The following is an 11,980-nucleotide window of genomic DNA, read 5'->3' as shown; positions in this document are numbered from 1 at the left end:
TAAATTAATTCTTTTTTCCCCCGGCCCCGACACAGTATCAGTTGAGATGATTTGGCCCTCATGCCAAAATCTGTGGACACTCTGATCTAGAGACTGGGGCTGTGTCCCCAATCCATTGAGCTTTGTGTCATCCATTCTGACTTGCAGAGGCTCTCCTGCAAGAGGCTCTCAGTCTCCACGCTGCTCACCTCCCCTGCTAAACAAATCTGCCTGGTGACCATGCTCGGTGTGTCTCTGTGTGAGAAGAGAGCATTGATTCTGAATCACAGTGGTTCTCCACAACACACCTCCACTTCACGACACTAAGAACATAAGAACAGCTGCACTGGATCAGGCCATAGGCCCATCTAGTCCAGCTTCCTGCATCTCACAGCGGCCCACCAAATGCCCCAGGGAGCACACCAGATAACAAGAGACCTGCAAGTCTTCCTGGGAATTGTAGTTAAGAACATAAGAACAGCCCCACTGGATCAGGCCACAGGCCCATCTAGTCCAGCTTCCTGGATCTCACAGCGGCCCACCAAATGCCCCAGGGAGCACACCAGATAACAAGAGACCTCATCCTGGTGCCCTCCCTTGCATCTGGCATAGCCCATTTCTAAAATCAGGAGGTTGCGCATACACATCATGGCTTGTACCCCATAATGGATTTTTCCTCCAGAAACTTGTCCAAACTCCAGAAACTTGTCCAGACACTCAGCAGGCCCAGAGCAAGCACCTTACCAGGCAGATGATGCAGGTCTCTCTTGTGGGGAGAAGTGCCCGGATTCAGTACGGTGCCCCCTCCCACATTCAACACTATTCCTTTGTCCAGGGCAGAGTTGTCAGAGCAGTGGTGCAGCTGGTAACTTGCTTCCTCAATTGCTATGTGAAATGGCAGGCAGCCTGGGCATCGGAGACACAGGCAGGGCAGCCAAAAACCAGTCAGATGGCAACTGCAATCATAGCTAGTAGCCCACAAGAGACTTCTCCACCTGTGCATCTGATTATTTCATGGCTTTGGAAGAAAAGACTCTCACCCTGTGGATGCCCCCTGTGAAATAAGAGCATTAAAGGAGCCCTGCTGGATCAGTCCAAAGATCCAGCTACTGTCTGTCTGAAGACAGCCAGCCAGATACCCCCAGGACAAACAGGGAGTTATTGCAACAGCCTTCCTCTGTTGCTTGCCCCCCAGCAACTGGCATTAAGAGGTACAGTGCCTCTGAACACAAGGGCTCCATTCTTAGCTCTCATGGTTAATCGCTATGGTTGGGCAGATGTGCCATGAACTCATCTAGCCCTATAAAAAAACTCATCCCTGCTGGATCAGCCCTCATTCATCCGTTCCAGCATTCTGGCTCCACTCCAGACAGTCAGATGCTCCAACTAGGCGCCCACAAGCAGGGCAGGGAGGTAATGGCCTTCCTCTAATGTTTGTACTTAGGATCTGGCATTCAGGGCTAAACTGACTGTCGATGGTGAAGTTCCCCTTTAGCCACCCTGGCTAAGAGTAATTGAATTTCCCAGCAAGTCTTGTTTGTTTTGACAACTAGTTGAATTATGTGTTGTGTGAAAAAGTAACCGTGTCCCAATGATTCTGCTTTGTCAGAGGGGACAAACAGTCAAGGCGTGGGCGGGGGTGGGGGAAAAGACCCCTTCTAGACATGTTGTATTGAAATGAATTTAATATCATGTTGCAGCAGAATTAAAAATATACAAAAAGTTTGTGGTATACAAAAGAGTTTCAGTACAGAACCGTGGGCCCCTCCTGACCTCCCACAAGCCTGAACAGGGAGGCCAGAGGAGGAGCATTTGAGATATGTACAGTACATGGTGGACAGGATCACAGATTCCAGGAGGGAGGAGGGGAGGTTTTCTAGGTGCGGGTGTCGGGGAAGGGGATGAAGGGTCAATGTGATGTCACCCATAGTGATTGGCTTGCCCTGGTCAGCCTGTGGACCAGCCCAGCGTTTCCACAGAATGGTTAGGCAGGCAAGCCGAGTCTCCGAGTTCAGAAGAGGACTGCCAGGTGAACGGTTCCCTCTCCTTGAAATATACGGAATGGCTCTTGTTTCATGACATCGTGGTGACAGAGAGTCCTCTTTTTCTGAAAAGGTTGATCTGGCACTCCTCTTTCCAACCCACGCCAAGGTCCCAACACTTTCAATGTGGAGGGAGAGAATGTGTGCCGGGAAAGCTAACAAGCGCCTTCAACCTCTCACCACACACCTGCCCCAACCATCATCAGTGTTTCCTTCAGAAACTACATTCACATTCCTTCTCGCCCACCCCCACCAACGACTCAGTGAAACTCGAATCCAGACCAAAGCTTAGGTTCAGTGTTTTGCATGTGGACTGTTCACCTGGACCAAAAGTGTCCATTTCTGGGTTTCACGGTGGTCTAAAAAGGGGAGACGTGGGATTGAAACACAAAATCAGTTCTGGGTATCTAGACTTCCCTCACTGGCCTGCTCTTCATGAACGAATTTGATGGAATGTAGGAATCCATGCTCCTACCTTGAGCGGGGATTGGGGTGTCCCTCAATCAGGAACCAGGTAGCAGTAAAGTGTATATTTTCAAAGAGTTACTTTGTTTGGTTAATTCAGCCCTATTTGAACTTCCATAACAGTAAAAAGAAAAGTCATGAAGGGGGTGGTGGAATTTTTTTCTAAGGCTCCTTGGCCACTATACTCACCAACGCCTTCTCTGGACCCCTTATTCTGATGCTCCCACTGTCTGTCTGTCCAGCTCTCTCGCTCTCTCTCATGCCAGGCACGCACACATGCAAAATGGTTCCACAGCAAGAACAGAATGACCCAGGCACCCAGTTAAAACGTGGGCGGACCAATCCACCAGGGGAAGAGAGGAGAGGCTTTGGTGCATTCCTAGTCCCCCCTCAACTGTACCCTGCTCCAAGCACACCTGCACTCATGTTCATGCATCTATACATATGCTCAGGGGAACTATGCTGGCGGCCGGGGTTTTCATTTCAGATTGACTCTGAGATTATTGCAAAGGTTGTGACATTTCACAGCCCGAAAGCTCAGAAGACTGTGACTAGAGTGCATAGGAAGTGAACCCCTTTTGTTTGCCAGTTCTCCCCCTTGGCCAGGACAGGGTGCCCTTCCTTTCACTCAGTAAGGTGATGCTTCCTGACTCTTCTGATGGACCCAGAGAAGGTCATTTGGAGGCCCTTGTTAAGCACGGATCAGGTTTCCCATGCTGAGGGAGGACAACCCCTCAGGATCATCCAGCCCTTTGAAATTTCCTTTAACCGGAAGGTTCTGTCCCTCGCTGCCAGGCCCAAGAAACTGAGAATGTGTTAATGCCCTTCAGATCTGTAGCTGCTTGTAGGCAACAATACACTCCTGGCCTCAAGATGTCACCAGGAAATGTGCGGCATTTTGATGACAATGGTGGGTCTTCCCTCAGTGGAACAGGTAATGTTGGAAGGAGTGATCCTGCTCCTGGCTGCACCAGCAAAATCACTGGGGCAGCAGTGATTTTAGGGGCACAGTACAGCAGTGTGTGCTTTGAGGGGCGACTCCTTGGAGTAGTTGCACAGAATCCCCCCCCCCGGGTGCACTTCTTGGATTATGTGGCCTGGCTACAAAACCTTTTGGGCAGGGCCTTTGAGCCTGCTGACTCTTGAGTCAGGAGTCTGATTTGCAGGTAATCCCATGCATGTCTACTCAGAAGTAAATCCCATTGTGGAGTTCTAGGAAAGTGAGGTTGCAACCCTAAACACATTTACCTGGGAATAAGCCCCATTGAACACAGCGGAACTTACTTCTGAGTAATCATACATAGGATTGCACTGTTAGTCACGTCTATCACCCTCACACCACCCCTGGAGTATCTCACAATCAAGTTGGATTTTTCACACATGTCAGCAGAAACAGGCATTCTCTAAGCTATTGACTGTGAGGCAGACACTGTGAGTGATGATTCCAGATCAATTCATGTGGAATCAAGGATTTTGATTATCTGTATGTAAATTACTCTCTGTGCTTGTGTGTGTGCGTATGTGCATGCTAGAGAGAGGGTGGATCTACCAGGCAGGCTGGATCTGCCCAAGGGAAAGTCATAGACTCACAGAACGTTAGAGCTGGAGAGTTAGAGGTCACCTAGTCCATCCTGCTGCTCAGTGCAGGAAACTGCCACAGCATCCCCAACGGGGGCCATCCAGCCCCTTTGAAAATGAGGAGAGACAGATAGCTTGAATGCCAGCCAGTTGGCTCTCTTAATTTAGCCTCTTGCTCCCATAATTCTGCCAGCTTTTAATACCTCATTTGTTTAGGCAAGTTTGGAGTTCTCTGTTTTTGATCTGTTATTGTCTCTCTCTTCTTCTGGTTAATTTTCTTGCTGTTCCATTATTACCAGTATGGTTATTTATATTGGTTTTGCATGGTTATTCTTCCTGGAAGTTAATATCCTTGGTGTTTCCTAAGTGGGAAGGTGGGATAACCCCACAGAATAAACAAACACCAATTGCTTTGTTTAGTGGCCCTTTTAATCTGCTGGTTCAGAACGTGCGGATTTGACTCACCATGGGTTCCGAATCCTATGGTGGAGTGCTTCTCCTGGACATGACCGGAAGCACCTTCCAGTCATGTCCAGGAGAACTTCCGAGGCCAGGGGAGGTGCATTCAGCCTCTCTGGGCTTCAGAACACATCTGGGCCTGGGTGAGGGCCCTAACTCAGGGATTTGGTTATTTGTGGGTTTCAGCATCTGTGGGGGTTCTGGGAACGGAACACCCGCAGATGCCAAGGGCTGACTATACTAGCTAGTTTGATTTTATTACTTATGAATGTTTAAATTTTGTAATTTTTTTTACCCACTTTGGATATTTTTAAAGAAAATGGTATAGAAATGTGAAAAACACAAAGCAAACCAATTCTCCCTTAGCACTTTGCTTGTTCTGTGGTCCAGCAGGTGCCCCTGTGAATGGGAGAGTCTGCTGACCGCCTGACTGCCTCCATGTCTACCCCTTTCCCCTTTCTTGTGCCACCAGTCTGGGGCTGCCTGCGCATTATTCCTCCCGAATGCTGCACTGCCTGCATCCCTTCTGAGTTCAAGAATATTGCTGCGGTCTGTTGCAAACGGCTCTATCTCTCCCTGCCTCTTCCTCAAGGGCTGTTTGCAGTTTGCATTTGTGGGATGCTGACTAGGAAAGAGGCGCATTTGCACCTCTTGGAAATGTCTGTTCCTACAAGGTTTGGTCTTGTTTCCCGCCTTGCACTCCTGGCGATAGTGCCTGTAGGGAGAAATCAAGTCAAGCTGCAACAGAAGAAAATGGGGCTGGATGTGACCCAGCCCTGGATGCAGAGCAAGCTACAGCCTTCCACTGAGTCAGGCAGCTGGTTCATCTCCCTCAATATTGTCAACACTGACTGGCAGTAGCTCTCCAAGATTTCAGGCAAGAATTTTTTCTTGTTCTACCTGCAAATGCAGCCAAGGAGTGAACCTGGGACCTTCTGCAGGCAAAGCAGATGCTCTACCCACTGAACTATGAACCTTTCCTTGTTAAAGTTCAGTCTGGGAACAAGTGAAGAGCTTCTTGAGCAAAGTTAGTCCCTGAGATAAGGGCTTTCCTTGCAGAGGGTAACTTCTGAATGTTGGAACGAAAGAAATTTAACGCTGAAAGGAATCTTCTCTTCATCCAGCAGTACAGGAAAGGTCTGAGATCAGCCTTCTGTGAAATTGCAAGATCTCATTTGTCAGGTGCTGGTACCATGTTGCAGGAAGCCCTGCAGAGGAGTCCCCCAAGCACCCCAGGGTCACCCCTGATGGTGCATTGAGTGCTATCACTGGCATTGAGGGCTCAGGAGCCAGCTCAGTTCGGTGGGCCTTCTGATGATGGGCACAGGCACACAGCCAATGCCCAGCCTGGCTGGCCTCTGATGCCACCCCTGCCATCTGCACTGGGATGTGCAAAGCAGCCCTCTGGACAGGGCACAGCTTAGTGTTCACAGGCGTTTTGCAGAGGATGTCAGGCCCTCTGGAGCTGTGCTACCCAGAGCCAAGGAACTGGTCCACTGAGCCCCGTACAACCCACTTTGGCTAGCAGCAGGTGCAGCTTTTCAAGACCCTTTCCCAGTCCCGCTGCCTGGGGCTGTCTAGCGAGAGAAGCTGGTGGCTGAAGATGGGACCTTCTGCATGATAACCATGTGCTCTGGTGCTGTGCAAAGAGCCCTCCCCCAATATACCAAAGGAGTACCTCCCCCAAATCAGCCCAGAGAATGCAGTTCACCTCAGTTTTGCTTCGCCCACCCAGAATGGCTCCAAAGAGGAGGGAGAGGGCTGCTTGCAAGCTGCTGGGGAGGCTCCCTGCAGAACGTAGTGATTGCACCTCCTCTAGCTATGCCACTGAGGAAACGTATCTCTCCTTTTTCCTTGACCTGACAATAATCATGCTGCTGCTTTGGGGCTGCCAGGATGGAAAACAAAGCCTTCCTCTCTGCGCCATCTAGCGAAGACCCTGGGAACTGCAGCATTTGTAGCGTCATGGCATTTGGGTGGGTCGACTGACACTCGCCTCCCAGCCCTGCCTGTGGTGTGAAGGATGACACAAGCACACCTGTCCCCACCTACCTCCACCAGCTCTGTGGAGATGGAGCATGTGATGTTTCCGACCAACAGGCACAGCACAGAATAGTACGGCTGATTTCCTATGTGGCGTTCAGAAATTAATGGGGCGGTGCAATTTTAGCCCACTCATGCTGGATTTTACACATGCCGGCAGCATTTGCATGCTCTGTCTCTGGGTGGACATGAGGCACTCGTGGAGTTGGGGAAGCCGGGTGGTGGGGAAGGCAGGTGCACTCACAATTCTCTCCACTTGATGGGCTTGGCATTTTGCAAGGGACATTTTGCCCTTTTAAATGTGGCTTTAAAATAAAAATGTGGCTCCCACACTCCATGTTTTGTCACCTGTTTTCGTCAGTGAAGTAACAAACAGCACGGCAGGGTGAGGACTGAGAAGGTGCTCCCAGCACCTGTGCAAGACTGAACTGCACACATCTCCTGTTTCCTACAGGTGAGGAGCAGAGCCTGGGGACCATCGGAGCTAGAGCACGCACAACCGAGCCACCAGATTGCCCTTCGTTCTGCTTCTATGTGAGTGAACTGAAGAGCCCGCCCTGCCTCCAGACAACCTCATCCAAGTCCCGAAATGGGCTGGATCGCAGGGAAGGCTCCCAAATGGATCCTCAAATAGTGAAGCGACAAGGACGCCTCTTCTGTTCCACAGCTCTCCTTCCCTCCCGTGCTTTGGCAGGAGCTGGGGCCTCAGCTGCAGTCTTCCTGGGCCATCAGGTAGGAATCAGATGGCCTGTGTTCCAATCTGCCACAGAAAACAGGAACACTTTGCTAATTGCCTCGTTTGAGCACCACGCATGGAAGGCGACATGGCGGTACGGGGGGGGGGAATATATGGAATCGACAATGAACACAGGGCCATGTTGCTGAAGCTGCAGGCTGCTCTGTCCTTGATCTGCGCCTTGCATGAGTGCCTGGGTGGTGGCGTAGCTAAGGGGGGTAAGTATTGCAGGCAGCACAATATGCCATGTAAGTGGCTCCTACCACTTGCCATCGGAGCCATTCTGTGCAGCGATGAGAATGCACAAGGTGCTGTCCTGCACACTGCCCGGAATGGCTCCAATGGCTCCGGAATGGGTGAGGAGGAGGGACTGCTTACACACCACTTTGCAGGACATACAACACTCAGGGCGTGATCCTAACCTCTTATGTCACTGCTTTCCAGCACTGACATAAGGGCAATGCAGTTCCGAGGTAAGGGAACATTATTCCCTTAATAACATAAGGGAGTAAGTAATTCCCTTACTTTAAGGAGGCCTCTATAAGTGACACGCAACTGCAGGATGCAGCACACGTCCCATTGGCACCGCTGTGCCAGTGCTGGAAAGCACTGACGTAAGGGGTTAGGATTGCACCCGAACCCTCCTGTAGCTATACCACTGTGCCTGGCCTGTTTTTCCTGCCCTTGGTCCTTCACCACTGCTCACTAGCCATGCCATGATTTTTCCATGTCAATGTAAAGTGTTGAACAGGCTGCCTCCTTGATCTTGGCCTCTCCTGCCTCCTGCTGTCCTCCTCCTCCACCTTCATCTACCCCTCTCCCCTCAGGCTTCATCCAGACATGTCTCCATTGTTGAACAAATCACTGGGTCCACCCAAGGGTGGGCATCCACCCAAGAGGAACTGGAAAGTGTCAGGAACTCAAAAGTTCCTCAGAAGTTTATGTCAGGAACTCAAAAGTGCCATCGCTGATCTTCTCACAAGAACATGAAACTTGTCTTTTAAACCAACCTCCATGCCAGCAGACAGGAAGGTAGCCAACGTAACACTGATATATAAAAAAGGATCGGGGGGGGGTGTTAATCCAGGGCATTACAGGCCACTCAGCTTAACGTCTGTTCTTGTTAAATAGCAGAAAGGATCGTTAAAGGGAGGTCATAATCTCAAGCAGAGCATGTCCAAGACTTGACTTCTCCCCTTTCCTCCCAGGTGCTGCCCAGCACATCTGGTCAGGTGTCAATATCAGAGCAGAACCTTTGGTCATTTCTGGTGGCCATACCCCTGCAGCTGGATTTTAATAAGATGCTGCTCAGGCAGGCAGAGCTGTGAGAATGGATGAGGGAGAATAGTGCGTTTGGGTGTCCTCAGCATTCAGGTGCTACCGAAAGTCATGGGATGTGGTTCGACCACTCAGGCCCAAATCCTAGCTCACTTTCCAGCACTGTCAATAGCAGTGTCAATGCAACGTGTGCTGCATCCTGCAGGTGGGTGGCACTCATAGAGGCTTCCTTAAAGTAAGGGAATGTTTGTTCCCTTTCCTCGGAGCTACACTGCCCTTATGTCAGTGCTGGAAAGTGGGTTAGGATTGTGCCCTCAGGCACCAAATGTAGGAAGGTGGCACCTGCTCAATAGATGTACAGTTGAACGGTATCTAATAACGATTATTGGTGCCCTGTGAGAAACTGAGCTCTCCCAGCACTATTTTCTCCGAAGGAAGTTCCTTTTGAGTTCAAGAGGGCCTTATTTCCAAGCAAGTGTTTTTATGCCTGCAGACCAAAAGATGGCTGGGGAAACACACCTTGCCCTTGCTGATCTGCTACTCCTCCTCCTGGACACCAAAACGAGAGTTGGACTCAGCCATCTCTCTCTTCTTCCTCACAGTGCTTACTGGCCGGCAACGCCACTACAACTCATCGCTGAGGCAGACTGTTCTCATACGGAATAAGCACAAAGGAAGGAGGCTTGCTTGCAACTGTGTTGGCGACGATGGGGGCATGTGCCCTGGAAGCAGAAGGTCCCACAAGAAGCACTGCCTGAGTCCCTGACGAGCCACTGCCAGGCAGAGGAGATGGACGTGGGTGAGATGAACCAGCCCAGTATGAAGCAGCTTCATCTGTTCATAGTGCAAAACTACAATGCAATATAACCTGGAATGTCTCCTCTCAAATATCTTAAGCAGGTAAATAAATTTTCAGGAGTTGTGGAAATTTGACCCAGAAGAGACGGCTCCAATTCCATAGCTTCTGAAGTGGGAATGGCAGAAGAATGGCACATGGTTTGAGTGTGTGTGAGAGAGAAGGCAGCAGTGGTGGCTATAGCTTTTTTGGGGTGGTGGTGGATAAAAACCATGTGAAGGCCTCCCAATGGCACCCCCTGCTCTAGATAATGTGCGCCTGCCCAGGTACCCACTCACCATGGCACCCCACTCATTGGGGTGAGCCACCCTTCACCTGCAGTTACAGTGTACCATCCTTGGACTTTCCTTTATGCAATGGAAAAATTTCCAGGTGCTTGAACTCTGATGCAGCAGACAAAAATGGCCCTGGGGGAAGAATCAGGAAAAGAAGAAAAATCTGCTGCCTCCAGGGTCCCTGGCTTCCTGAATGGCAGTGGGGAGAAGTGGAACAGGGGACTCTCACTGCCTCAGGGGTTGCCTAGGCATGACCCTGGACCTGGTGTGGATACAGCCTCAGGCACATGCCCTACAAGGCCCCACCTATGAAGTCACCCCCAGGAGGCATCTGATCTCTCCTCAGGGTTGACTGTTTCTAATCCAATGAATTATATTCCCAATTTAGTTTTTCTTACTCCTTTCCTAGTCGCCGCTTTGGTGGGCCTCTGACATCACCTTGTTGGGGCACTGAATAAGAGTGCTGTGCAACTCAGAAGCTGGCCTCTCGCTTTTGGAATGTTACTCAGCCAAGTAAAAGACATCGCCCGACTTGCTCCAAATTTCTTGGGTGTTTTTCTTTTCTGAAAGGTGGGCGGAGAGCAGACAAAGCTAGGAGGTTTCATGCCACAATTCTCAATCACATTCTTTGCAAATTCCTTTGCAGGCGCTCCAGCTGAAAGGAACCTGGTTCAATATGTGCAAGAATGTCTGCTATGTGCACCTTTCTCCCCCCCCACTGCTATTCTGCTACTCTTGCCCCCCCTCCCCCCATGGTCCTCTGTTCTCTTCCCCTTACATGCTTTTGAAATTTAGGCTGTGGGCTTCAGGGACAAGCAGTGGCACAGCTAGTGCAAAGCACTAAGTTTTGCAGGAAGTTTCACCGAAGAGTGCAAGTGGCCCCCCCCTGCCCTTTGGAGCCAGGTGTTCGCCTCTGTTTTGCTCCCGTTGCCTGGATTGACTCCAAAGGGGAGGGGAAGGGGCCGCCTGCATGCCTTGGCGATGCTCCCTGCAAATCTTAGTGCTTTGCACCCTCTAGCTACGCCACTGGGGACAGGCACTATTTCTTGTGTTCCTGTTACTTGAGAAACACCATGTACACTAATGGTGCAATATTTACACACATACCCCCACCCCTGCACACACACAGAAACACACACAGTTCTGATCTGGAACACTCATTCCATGAGGCCAACACTGCTACAATCACTCTGAAGAGAGCTTCCTCGTATGGGGAGGGATGGGGGAGAATACATCCTCTGGGAGGTCCCAGAGCAGAGCCAAGCCCTAGCAGGGGACGGGGCTTCTCCCCATGGGCTGAGATGAAGGAGGTCAGCCACATTCTTTCCAGCTAGAACAGTCTTGGCACCTTCAAGGCATATCTACACAATAGATCTGGACCTCATGTAACAGTCATTACCCCTCCCCAAGGAACCCCTGGGAACTGTAGTTGCATGAGGGGAGGGGGTCTCTCTGAACAGAGTGCTCAGTACCCCCACCAAACCAGGATTGCCAGGCTTCTTTGGGGGAAGTCAGGACAGTCCACCTGGTATAAAACTGATGTGAGTTTGTCATGTAGCGAAAACCTCACAGACCTGCTCCTTGGTTTGGTATTCTAACAAGACCCCTTCTGCTCGTGGGGTTTCGGAAGAGATTGCTCTTTCTGGAAGCCCTCAGTGTCAATTATGCATCTACATACATCTTAACAAATGAGCATTTGATATGAACCACAGGGTGAGACACGGACCAGTTCCCTCCACCCTGGGAGACCTGGGCACCCGGGGACTGGATTTCTGTGGCCCAAATGCTTCCATGACATACTGCATAGCTATCCTGTCATGTCCCTCCCTCTGCTTCGTGTCCAAAGCCTTGTAAATCCACAGAAGGAGGAGCTGAGGGTTAGAAGGAGTTGGGTTGGGGCAGGATCAACCTCCTTGCCCTTGGATGCTGGGTCTGGTCTCCAGCTTGGAAAGGGGTTGGCCACAGGTTCCATTTTACAAAATCCCCAGCATACCCCAGCCTCTTGCACAAGCCCCCACAGACACCAGCATCAGTTCCCCAGCCCTTTGGTTTCCACGGCAGTCTTCTCTGCTGTCTTTCAAACGCCACCCTTGGTACCACCACAACTGCCCTCAATGGATGCTCTAACTTCCTTCACACACACACACCCCACCAGCCTTTTTTCCTGATGACCAGAAGGAACAAATCCATGGACTCAACAGGCCTTGGCCATCTGGGCTCAGGTAACAGGTGAGGTATTTGGGGGGAGGCCGTGGCCTCCTTTGCAGAT

This window comes from Tiliqua scincoides, chromosome 4 (genome assembly GCF_035046505.1).
Source record: "Tiliqua scincoides isolate rTilSci1 chromosome 4, rTilSci1.hap2, whole genome shotgun sequence".
Classification (NCBI taxonomy): domain Eukaryota; kingdom Metazoa; phylum Chordata; class Lepidosauria; order Squamata; family Scincidae; genus Tiliqua; species Tiliqua scincoides.
This window is presented reverse-complemented; position numbering follows the sequence as displayed.